Source organism: Parasteatoda tepidariorum, chromosome X1 (assembly GCF_043381705.1).
Source record: "Parasteatoda tepidariorum isolate YZ-2023 chromosome X1, CAS_Ptep_4.0, whole genome shotgun sequence".
In the NCBI taxonomy this organism is placed as follows: Eukaryota; Metazoa; Arthropoda; class Arachnida; order Araneae; family Theridiidae; genus Parasteatoda; species Parasteatoda tepidariorum.
The window spans coordinates 60,836,601-60,848,412 of NC_092214.1; the positions used below are offsets into that span (position 1 = coordinate 60,836,601).

Below are 11,812 nucleotides of genomic sequence, written 5' to 3' on the forward strand. Positions count from 1 at the left end.
GATGTCGTCCTTTTTCTTGTTTATGATTGATTAGATATCATTCTAATACTAAAACATTATTGCCCGAAAAATAATGTTTATTTATTTTCTGCTTCTTAGATTCAGATCATTTTAAGCTTTGTTTACCTTAGAGGTCAATTATACGGACTTCGGAAAGTCCCGCCGATTCCGGATACGCGACTTTCCACTGTATATAATATTCATTATACTCATTAGATATACTATAATTTTTTTTTGTTTTATCTTCATTTTAAACTTATATGTATATATATATTTATATATATATATTAATATATATATATATAAACACTGATATCTCACTGTCCAAACAATAATTAGACTCTTACCAAAGAACACGTCTTTACTTTTCAGCCGCTTCGTGCGAACTCTTCATATCTTTATTTACAACATCTACCTTGATGACAGCTCCATCACAACACGTAGGCATGACACACACACACATATATATATTAACATCTTATTATTTTTATAACCCAATGATGCTTTTAATCAAGTTTATCTTTTTGGTTCAGTTTCTTGATTATTTATATAATATAGGGTGCTTTAAAAAATTTATTTTTGCAATTTATTTAATTAATGGCGACTGTAAATTTTGAAAGTTGTAAAAATTCAACTTTTTAGTTTTAATGATTTTTTAAAACCTGATTTTTCATATCAACTTTATTGCCTATAGACATATTTAGTTGCTTTAATATCAAATTTTTTTTTGAGGGGGGGGGTGGTTCTTTCTATCATTTGACAGCTATTAAATTTATAGTTTGGAACTAAAAATACAAGCCTTTTTTAGTATTTTAAGGTTCAACAATGTTCCTCTTGTGCGGTAGAAAAAATACTTAAAGCAGAAGATTTGAAGGTATTGTTTATTAAACAGGAACATGAATGGGATGAACCACAAACAGTACTAGTCATGCAGATATTAGTGACACTTAACTTTTACGATCATCAGCAAACAGTATTAATTTTTTCTTGCAAACAATTACAGAAAATATCAATCTTTCATGTATAATTACAAGGCAACATTAAAATTTGTCTAAAGAGATTTCTGCTGTATCACACAGTGATGATTTTCCTTGTTAGCGGTGTGTGAGTAAAATCATATTCAAAAGGCTCCTCTCTGAAATGAATTGGTGGGGAAAGTGGGCTATGATATTAAAGAACATCAGAGCTGCTGGAGAGTTACTTAAGTATTATATAATAACTAACCTAATATTGAAGCCACCAGAAGTTACTTTAAAATTAATTGCAGACAATTTACCTAAAACTTTTTAGAATTGCAAATTTCTAAATATTAAAAAGCCTGATGTTGCAACCAATGGCTTTACTGTTAGGTGACATATGACACAGTTAACACAAAATATTGGTAATCCCTAATCTAAATAAAGCATTATCTGACGAGCAACCAACAGCATTGAATTGGTATGTTTCATACTGTTAATTCATAGAACATTACAAAATATGAACCTGGAATCAAATATTAATTATCGTATGCTCCGGCGTATAACGCGCGTTTTTAATACAAAAAATAACGTTGGAATTTACGGGTGCGCGGTATGCGCCGAATATTAAAAATTATAGATTAAAGGTTTTCTCGCCCTCCAACATCCAAGTGTTCCACTGTTTTTTTAAACTGGCTTTAAATGGTTTGTTTAAGCAGACGTCCAACGGCTGAACTAATGGTGTAAATCCGCCCGGAATAACTGCCATATCGGTGTTACATTGTTTCAACAATTTTTTTGTATTATCTGTAAGGTGGGACCTAAACATGTCCCACACTAAGAGGCTTTCTGGTTTTCTTACTCAACCAGGATGGATTTGCCAGACATTTTTTACCCACAATTTAACACCATTTTCGTCCATCCAGCCTTTTTCGTGGACATGAACAAAAATTTCTTTTGGAAAATTACATTTGGGAAGAGTATATCTTAAAATTTAAAAAAAGTATTAGAAATTACGGGTTCGCGTTATGCGCCGGAATATACGGTAAATATTTTATAACACCAATTTTATAGATTATGAAAAATTATCTGGAAAATCTCAGTGTCCTTAAAAAATTATTTTTAGATTGCAGAAAATTATTGCTAGATGTAGATAGGTTGAAATAAGTGTCAGCATATTTTAACATTTATTTTTATTATTTATAAAGCATTAAGCTATGATGATTTTCGATATTAATGCATTAAATGTTTATATTTGTCTACATTAAATATTGAATTTTTTAAAATATTGAATTTTTGTTCATGTCCACGAAAAAGGCTGGATGGACGAAACATCCTTACTACTTTTTTTATATTATGAATCATTTAGTTTAAAAGAATATAATGTTCTACAGTAAAAATCAACTATTATAAATAGTTCACATAATTGATAGAATAAAAAAAGCTAGACAATTCCATTATTTAAGTTTTTAATCTTCATTCATTTATTTAACATACCTGCCAACTCTCCTGTTTTTTAACGAAGACTCCTGTATTTTGCTACCATCTCCTGTTTACCCATATGTTCTCAAATTTTACTGTGTTTGTTGAAAAAAAATTTTTAATAAATTTCTTGGTGATAAAATATTTACTGGTGTCAAAACTACTTCTCTTGTTGCTCAACAGATGGTGCTACTGCTAGTACTGCAGTATATTGAGTGTTAATAGTTTAAGTAATTATAAATAATAGTTTTAAAAAAAATCTTCTTTAGATTAAGATTTATATGCCTATTTTTTACTTCGCTAAATGTAAGTGCTTATTTCCCATTTTGAATTTCCCTTTTTGACTTACATGATTATGCATGATGTATCAAAAGTTAACTCATATAGTAAAATCTCCGTTATTTTATTCCTCCAATATTGTCAAGCATGATTTAATATGTCAACAATAAGAGATAGATTCTTATTCAAAGAGTTTTTTCTTTTTAGTTTAATTTACATTCTATCCTTTTATGCTCTGACAGTATTTTTATTATTAAAACAAATTTATATTCCTAACTCTTCTAAAACTAATATTGGGAAATATCCTTTGAATTCTGAAAGTCCTTTGAAAGATGAAATGTCAAATTAGTTTAATCTCTGTAAATCAAATTATATTTGCTTTGGTTTTTTGTTATCATAATGTGTTTTATAGATATGGCTCGAAAAAATACATTGCTTATTCTAATGCTATTTTTAATCAGTTTAATATATATTGAGAATTTTTTTCAGGAGTAGTATTTCTGTTGCATCGAAAGTAAATATGTAACCATTAATGATAAAGTCTTATATCCAAAATATTAAAACTTAAGGGATTTTTGACTTGCAAAGAAAAAAAATTATGAAATCATATATATCCAAACTATATTAGTAGAATTGTAGCTTTTCTAAAAATAGTATGTACAATTTTAGTAATTGAGTTACAATATGTGGGGGAATATTAAATTGAAAATTTTTAACACTCTTAGCAGAATCATCTGCTATTTCAGACAAGATATGTAGGACACTGATCAAATAATTTATTTTAATAATATATATATATATATAGTGAATTCGCACGTGTCCACCTCACCCTATTGATANTATATATATATATAAAAGACAAATTAAGATACAAATGCAATAATAATGAGAATTGGAGAAAAAAACAGTATTAAATACATAATTCCAAGTTGTGACAGTGCCAAGCTACTATGGTCGCTATTGGAAGAATATTTGGAAAAAAAATTTATGATAAAATAAAGCAATTTAGTTATTACCTCGCAAAAAAAAAAAAACTAAAACGATTACTACTATAGCAGTGTTTCCCAAAGTGTGGTACGCGTACCCCCAGGGGTACGAGAACAGTTTAGCGGGGCAGTTTAGCAAGAATTTTTATTTAAAAACAAAGCTAGCCATGAAAAATTACGATTACGTATTTTTCTAGTGGCTATTTTTTGCAGAGTTAACAGTTAATAATTAGTGATGTCCCCAGCCAGTTGTGATCTTTAACTTTTGTGCAATTTTTTTATAGTAAAAAATACATTAATATTTTTATTAGTGGTACACAGCATTCTGAAAAATTTAGGAAGGGTATGCAAAAGTCATAAGTTTGGGAAATACTGCAATATAGGAAAAAAAAGAAAAACATTAACAGGAAAGAAACATGCTAAATATTACTTTGTTCGAAAGTTTCTAACAGGAAGTAACATCCTAAAAATCAAAAGAGAAAAACGTTAAAGGAAATTAAAGTGGAGACACTTACATGCATGGCAGCTTTGTCAGAGGGGCATTACCATGCGCTCAGTACCGGAGCAGTTTCAGCGGTTGGCACTAAATTACCGCAAACGACCATATCACCATATATATATACAAAATACTCTTTGTATTTGTCAAAATATTAATAGAAATTAAAAAATTATCAAATCTGACAATTCTGTTTTATGTAAATATACAGATCACAAAAACTATGTAATTTCTTATCTTTTTCAGATTTTTCTATTCTGACTTAAATTATCTTAATTTCATTAAATGTTAATGTAATGTATTTTTCACTTCCACATTATAATTTATTTTAATTATTTTGCATATGTGCTTATTTTTACTCATAATATGTTTATGTATATTTTTGTAGCTATCTCTTAAAAAGAGTCAAACTAGAGGAATTACAGAAAAAGATTGCAAGTTTTTTTTATGTACAACAGGGAAAGAAGAAAAAGAAGTTGTACAATTTTTTTGTAAATAATCCAATGTATGAACCAATTCAGTGTAATTGTCATCTTTTCCATGGAAAATATCATTAATGCATTTATTTTTCATGTAGAAAAATAAAATTGAATTACTCATTTTGACTCTTTATTTTGTTTTTTACAAAATAGGTTTTTTAATAACAGTTTTACAATAATCATGTCTGTGAATGCCAGAAAGATTCTTGATACTTGATTAGTAACTATAAAAAATGGGAGCTATTAAAAATGCAGAAATCAATTTATAAATATGCCAAATTATTAAACTATAGTTACACTCATATTTCAGGTTAAATCTTTATCTCAAAGTTAAGCAAAAGAAAATTTTTATACTTATACAATTATAATAACAATACTAAGCACACTCAGTTCAAATGTAAAAGAAAAAGGTATGTTGTTGTTTTTTAAACTTAGGCTTTTTTAAACTCTTGCTACTCAAGATCAGATCCCACTTTCTTGAGGAAAATTTTTTTACTTACCCAGAAATGTGTTTGTTTATCTCGTTATTAGATATGTATATTATCGAGGTATTTCTTATAATACTGCGGCAAGAATATCCATTTCCATAGCTGCCAATTCTCCCAGAAAAATCTGGAGTCTTCCAGATTTGGGAAATATCTCCTACATTTTTCTGAAATATTTTAAATTTTTACTATGTAATTTTTATTAAAAAAAACATTGATATACATGATTGCTATTTTTGTACAAGGGGGGAGGAGAAATAAAAAAAACTCGTATGATCCAGCTGCTATTAAATTATCTGGTTCCAAAAGAAGTAAAACAAATATTATTATACTAGTTAATAGCGTTATTTCTAGGTCTAGTTAATAGCATAATTTGCTTGTATTCTAACTTCAATATAAGTATATTTTTCAATGTTTTTTCAGTATCTTTTTTTCAATAGTTATTTTACTTCCTACAAATGAAAGCAAAAAAATATATTTCATCATAGTAGCATATTTTAATGAAAAGAATTCTTAACTTGAAAATGGATTATGTTCTGCAATCTTACTCTGTGAACTTAAAATTTAATTCAGTTAAGCCTTAGTCTTTAGCAACAGATTTTAAATGCTTTATTAGAATAAATAAAGTTTTATTTTGTATAGCTTGAAAAAGTTATTCTGTGTGTATATTTTAAATACATATGTTTATAAAATTTCAATGCAGTTAGAATTCAATATTATTGGAAATCCAGTATGTTGTAATTTGCTATTTATCTGGATTGATTTGCTGTAAGAAGGGAAAGTCTCTAGGTACTCCAAAATTTCCATTTATGTTATAAATGTGCTGTACACAAAATCTCCCTATTTTTGATTTTCCAATGCTGGGAGCTATGCATTTCATCTTGAGCATGTTGAATTACCATTTTAGATTTAGATTATCCAGGGGACAATTGGTAAAATTTAGGAGCTTGATTTAAAAATAACATTTTTAAAAGTCCCTCTCAGAATAAATTAAATTGAATACATATGATTGGCTCTTTTAAATTTAATGCTCTTTGCAGCTTATACAAGTGGATAATAGAAAATTACCATTGACAGCCAAAAAATTATCATTTTGCAGTAAAAATTGAGAAATATTTTCTAAATTGTTCCTCAGGATTTTAAAATTCTGTCTCATTTTCCACTAAAACATATGGTTTTAATTGCCATAAATTGATATGAAGTATAATTTTTTTTTTGCCTCATTAATATTCCTATTGAATTACATTAAAAAGTTAAAAAATATTTTAAAGCAAAAAGTTTATTTCGTTTGCAAATGCCACACACTATTACAAACAAGAGCACCTATGCTATTAGTGCACATGCTCTCCTGTATTTTTCAATTGTACAATAAAAATTCTGTAATACAGAGCACACTTCTAAATGTGCAATGCTGATATGAAAGAGGTGAGACTTCAAACAGTCACAGCTACTTTTCTAGGGCCAAATGATCAACACTGGAGAAGTGACAGCACTGTAGCAGATTTAATTTTACCCAGGGTGCACCAAGTTGTTTCCTGCTATGTTACACCCCAAAGTAAAATATCTAAGATTCGTTAAAAAATATTGTTCTATCAAAAATATTTATTTTTACTATCAATTTCATGGTGGAAATTTTTCTGAACTGACAACAAATATTTTCTATAATGTGCTTACTAGTTACTCTTAATTAGTTCTGTTTAATATATTATTAAGAGCAGCAAAAAATAAAATATGTGTCCTCCATATATTTTACCGCTCATAATATATTGTTTTACTGATATCTACTTGAATCCTTTTATGTGATATGTTCATTTTTTAACTTTAATAACAATTAAAAGTGTTTTATTTTTTGTACATGAATAACACAGAATTTAATAATAATTATAATGCCATTTGTTTCAAAAATCAGGGAAATTTGATTAATAAACCTGAAAAGTCAAAGAATTTTTCATCTAAGTGTATGTGGCTATCCTGTAATTGTTTTTTGAAGTATTAAATTTTAAGTCTTATTTTGTAACATGAAATAAAGTTCCTTTTTCAGAAGAAGGTGCACTTAACTCTATAGTGTATGACACCAATTTAAATTATGTTTTGAGTAGAAATTATTGATGTCCGAATGTGTATTTAATGATTAGTTTTGTGAATTTAGTTTCTTAATTGTGTTTGACAATGTTAAAATCCAGTCTTATTTTCAACTAATTCAAGGGATTTCAGTCGCCATTTTCAACAAAATTTAATGCTCAGCTTCCAAATATATGACAAAATTTTAAATAATGACTCTTATAGAAATTGTTGATGAACCAAAAATATTGATTTTGCTGTTTTTGAAATAAAGCTCTAAAGCATCTCAACATTAAAATTATATCATGTTTTTATTGAAAAATAAGAATTTCAACTGCCATTTACCTTTGCATGGCCAATTTGAAGTGGGGTTCATTATGAACCACAGTTTATTTTTCTGTTCATATTATCTTTAAAAAATTTAATAGTAGATCTTGCTAATATCTGTAAGTAACTCTATTTTTTATTATTCCGAGAAATATATTTCAAAATTAAAATCTCTGTTTTTGTTTTTTATCTGTTTTTTCTTTTCACTTCTATTTTTGATATTTCTCAGAATAATGAATACGGTCACAAACATGTGTTAGGAAGGTCAATGGCTGTATTATTAAAAACAAAAAAATTTGTAGAAGTATGAATAGAAAATTAATGGACCCCACTTTTAGTGAAAAGTTCTATTTAGTATCAGTTTACATAGTTTTGATAAAATAAATTTATATTTACTTTAAGTGAAAAATTATGCCTCAATGAAATTGTTTTGCTTGAGTCAAATATTGATTTGTTTCAATACTTTTTTTTTGTCATATATTATAAAAATATTAATTCTTACAATTTAATGAAAATAAATGTGCTCCATTATGGGATTTCACTTCACCATTTGTGTTAATGGAAAAGCTTTGCAGTGTAAGAGTGAAGACAAAGTAGCAGCTGAACACCAAAATGATATTGCAATCCAAATTTCAAACCTTAAAAAAAAGAGACCCTTTTAACTACAAAATTCAGGAAAAATTCACTATTGCAATGCAAAGGTCGGAAATTAATTTTTAAGGCATTTTTTTTTTAATATCTAAATTCGGGGAAAATTCTAATCATGAACTAAAAAGTTTTACACTGTACTTCTTCGTCTAGGTTGAATTAGGAATCTTTTATGTGGTTGTCTCTGCATCCTGCACAAACTAAATTCTGCAACAAAAAACGAATTTTGTTCTGACAATTATATGATTTGTCAAATCACTACTTAAAATGGATTAATTTCTAAAGTATTTTTTCAAGGGAAAAAAAATGCACTCTTGTTTTCACCTTAACATGAGATTTAGACTGCTGATTCCCAGACAAAAATGCAGCTCAACTCCAAAGTTAAGAATATTTGCACCATTTTAAAAGAATGACTGGTATAAAAAATATTTATGTTCAAAAAGCGTTTGTTATGTGGTACAAAAGTGGGAAATTAATATCTGAATTATCTTTTCCAACCTCACAATTCTGTCAGTTATTTTCAGTTCAGTACAGTTATTTTCTCTAAAACACTAGATAATTTTCTATTTTGGACGTAATTGCTGCTTACTTCCAAAGTCTACACTTAACCATTTTAAAGATTGTTTTTTGTTAAAAATTTCACTAAGCAAACATTTAAAATTCATTCCAAAATCGTTATTTATTACGATTAAAATTCTGATATTTCATAAATAATATGTATTCAGATATCTAATTTCAAACTAAGTTAGAATTCTACCCTATAAGGCATTAATAAATTATTTTATTTATAACATTTTAACGAATCAAAGAATTCTTAATTAAAATTTATTCTTTTAAATATTGTTCTTGATTGAGCGAAATTATTTTTATCTATCATTATCAAATATTGAATTAAAAATTATTACATTTTGTTAAAAAAAAAAATTTGCTCTTGTGTAATTTGAAAGGAGAATAAAACACCACTTTTACGTTGATATTAAATTGGATAAATGCAAGCTTTCCTGAATTTTAATTGTCATCTTCCCAAAATAGTATTTTTCATTCCCGCAGCTTGAATAACTTTTTATTTGTATCCCTTGTAAACTATTCAATTAATTTTGCTCTAATTTTAGATTTTATCATTTAATTTAAATTAAGTAGTTTATAAAAAGTAAAATTTTGGTGAAATAAATAATTATGAATATTATCTTTTTATATGAAAATATCTTTAGGTTAATGAGGACAATAAATAGATGCAAAAGTTTTTAATGGACATAACGCTTGATTCCGTGTTTCAAACTTTAAAGAATAAACTAATAAATTCAAAATAATTCCTAATGTGATATCGTCCATTTGTATAAATTTTAGATTGGGTACACTCGGTAGATTTTATTAAATTAGTCTTTTTCTGAAAAGACTTATAATTCAACAATTTATTTTACTAAGTTGCCATGATATAAATTTATAACAGTAGTAGTAAACTTACGCTGTAGGAATTTAAGTTTTAAAACTCACTTTATCATTCAGAGCTCTGAAAATGAAGACTTGTCCTAACGAGTTATATCTGTAATATACAGCCATCCCAACCCGAAATTTGGGACTTTGCCTTGTCATGATTATGCTTAATGTTTAAATTAGTAAGGAAAAGTCCCGCAGTGGACTGATCGTTAAGACACAATTCCCAGCAGATCACCGAAGTCAAGCATCACTGGCTACGGTCAGTGTGCGGGTGGGTGACCACTTGGATCAGTCTGCGTAGGGACCGGGTGTGTGCGGTATTGATCCTCGTTAAACTGTGCTACCGTAAAGTGCTCGACTTCGCACGCAGGTCGTCGGGCTACCGAAGCGGGGGTGCCATCCCCTCCGCAGAGAATCAAAATTGTGATGGCATGTCTTATTCGGATCATCCTCCAGGATGCTTTCCAGACCGTCGCCAATAGCCCATTGTGCAGCTCTAGTGCGACGTAAATTAACAGCAACAACAAGTAAGGAAAAGAAAGCATTAAATTCCTCGTTAAGTTGTTAAATTTAGGTATAGCGCTGAAAAGGAGCATTGTTTAATGTATCCGTTTTCTTAATTAAGCCATGTTCATTTTCTAAAATATGTATTTTGTTCCATGTTCATTTTCCAATTATGCATTTTGAACCTTGTTCATTTTCTAAAATACGCATTATAAGCTGTATCCATTTTCTTAAGAGTCAGTTTTTTTTTTATATATAGAATGAAAAAAAATTTGGCAAGATTGGATACTTGTCATTTATGATTTTGCTGAAATTTTCAGGATATTTTCTTTTTTTAAAGAAAGAAAGAAATGAGGCAAATTAGGCAAGGCTGAACACTTGTTAATTTTGATTTTGTTGAAATTTTCAGGAAATTTTCTTGGTGTAAAACTATTAGACATCTTTTTCCTTTTTTTCAATTTCACGAGGGATTCTCCAAAGATTTTTTTTTGTCTAAACTGAAGTACCTCCGGAATTTCGAGAAAAATACATTTATTTACATGTGGTAATACTTTTTGTGCAATGAGTGAACCACTGCACTGACCATTATTTTGTATTCTACTACTTCCACACTAACTATTAAGATATAAATACTTTTAGTGGACCTTTGCATCAATGGTAAAAGATCTTTAAAAAAACTTTGAAATAAGGCTATTTTCATAAGACTTTGATTTTCAAAATATACATTTGCCAACACTGAACCTCAAAAGTATATGTTTCTGTGAATACGTACTAAGGTACATTTGGTGACATTTTAAAATTGACTTTAAATTTGCAAGAAACTGAAATTTTGCGACTTAATAACTATGCACAAATGTTTAAATAAGTTAGGAAAAGTAAATACCAAATCAATCATGTTGTCCAATTTAAATTGAACTCTACACAGGAGTTTTTTTTTTTTTTTTTNTTTTTTTTTTTTTTTTTTTTTTTTGCTGTGTCTATTTTCTTAAATACGCATTTTGAGTCATATTCGTTTTCTTAAATCAAATTTTGGAAAAGTCGTATATTTTTAAAATTCGATTTCCCAGGAACTATTCGATCGATTTTGTTCAAATATTATAATTTTATCCATTGCAAGAAATGTATTTTATTTAGGGAAAGCAAGTTATATTATTGGTTTCGTAACATTAAATATCGTTAGCACGAAGAGATTCAGATTAGGGATTAGAGAGTTTCGAATCATAATAAGGGAAGTACGTTTAAATGCAATTATTAGATCAAAAGTTATTCAGAAAGTTCACTTCTTATCCTGCACTTTGTTAATTTTGGGCTGTGCTCTGTCCATCCTAGGATTTTCCAACCTGAAGGTGGGGTAGAGGGTCATAACAATAGATATGATCCATCAATGTGTCAAAGGGGAAAATGTATTGTTATGAATAGATCTTTGAAGTGGGGACTCTTGAATTTTAACAAATGTCCATCGCCAAGCATTTGGCGAATGAAACATCTCTTTAGCAACCCCTAAAGATTATACCACCACGTGTTGTCAATATAGTATTTTTAGCAATCAAGATGGATATATTTTTTCAAAATTTGGAGAAAAAAAATCCTGAAACATGAAAAGTACCTCTATTATTTTCATGGGGAATTGAAGAACAAGACAGCTTGGTCTTGTATCAGAAAAGAAAACGGG

General features: G+C 28.3%; 1 protein-coding gene across 1 annotated transcript in view; it reads left to right on the forward strand.

The window, feature by feature from the left end:
• The window catches only part of LOC122268403 (protein RRP5 homolog), a gene marked incomplete in the record, with an annotated part of 54,312 nt that extends 49,514 nt beyond the window's left edge, over positions 1-4,798 (forward strand). Inside the window, 1 exon segment of the mRNA XM_071187848.1 lies at positions 4,588-4,798.
• Positions 4,799-11,812: the final 7,014 nt, after the last annotated feature.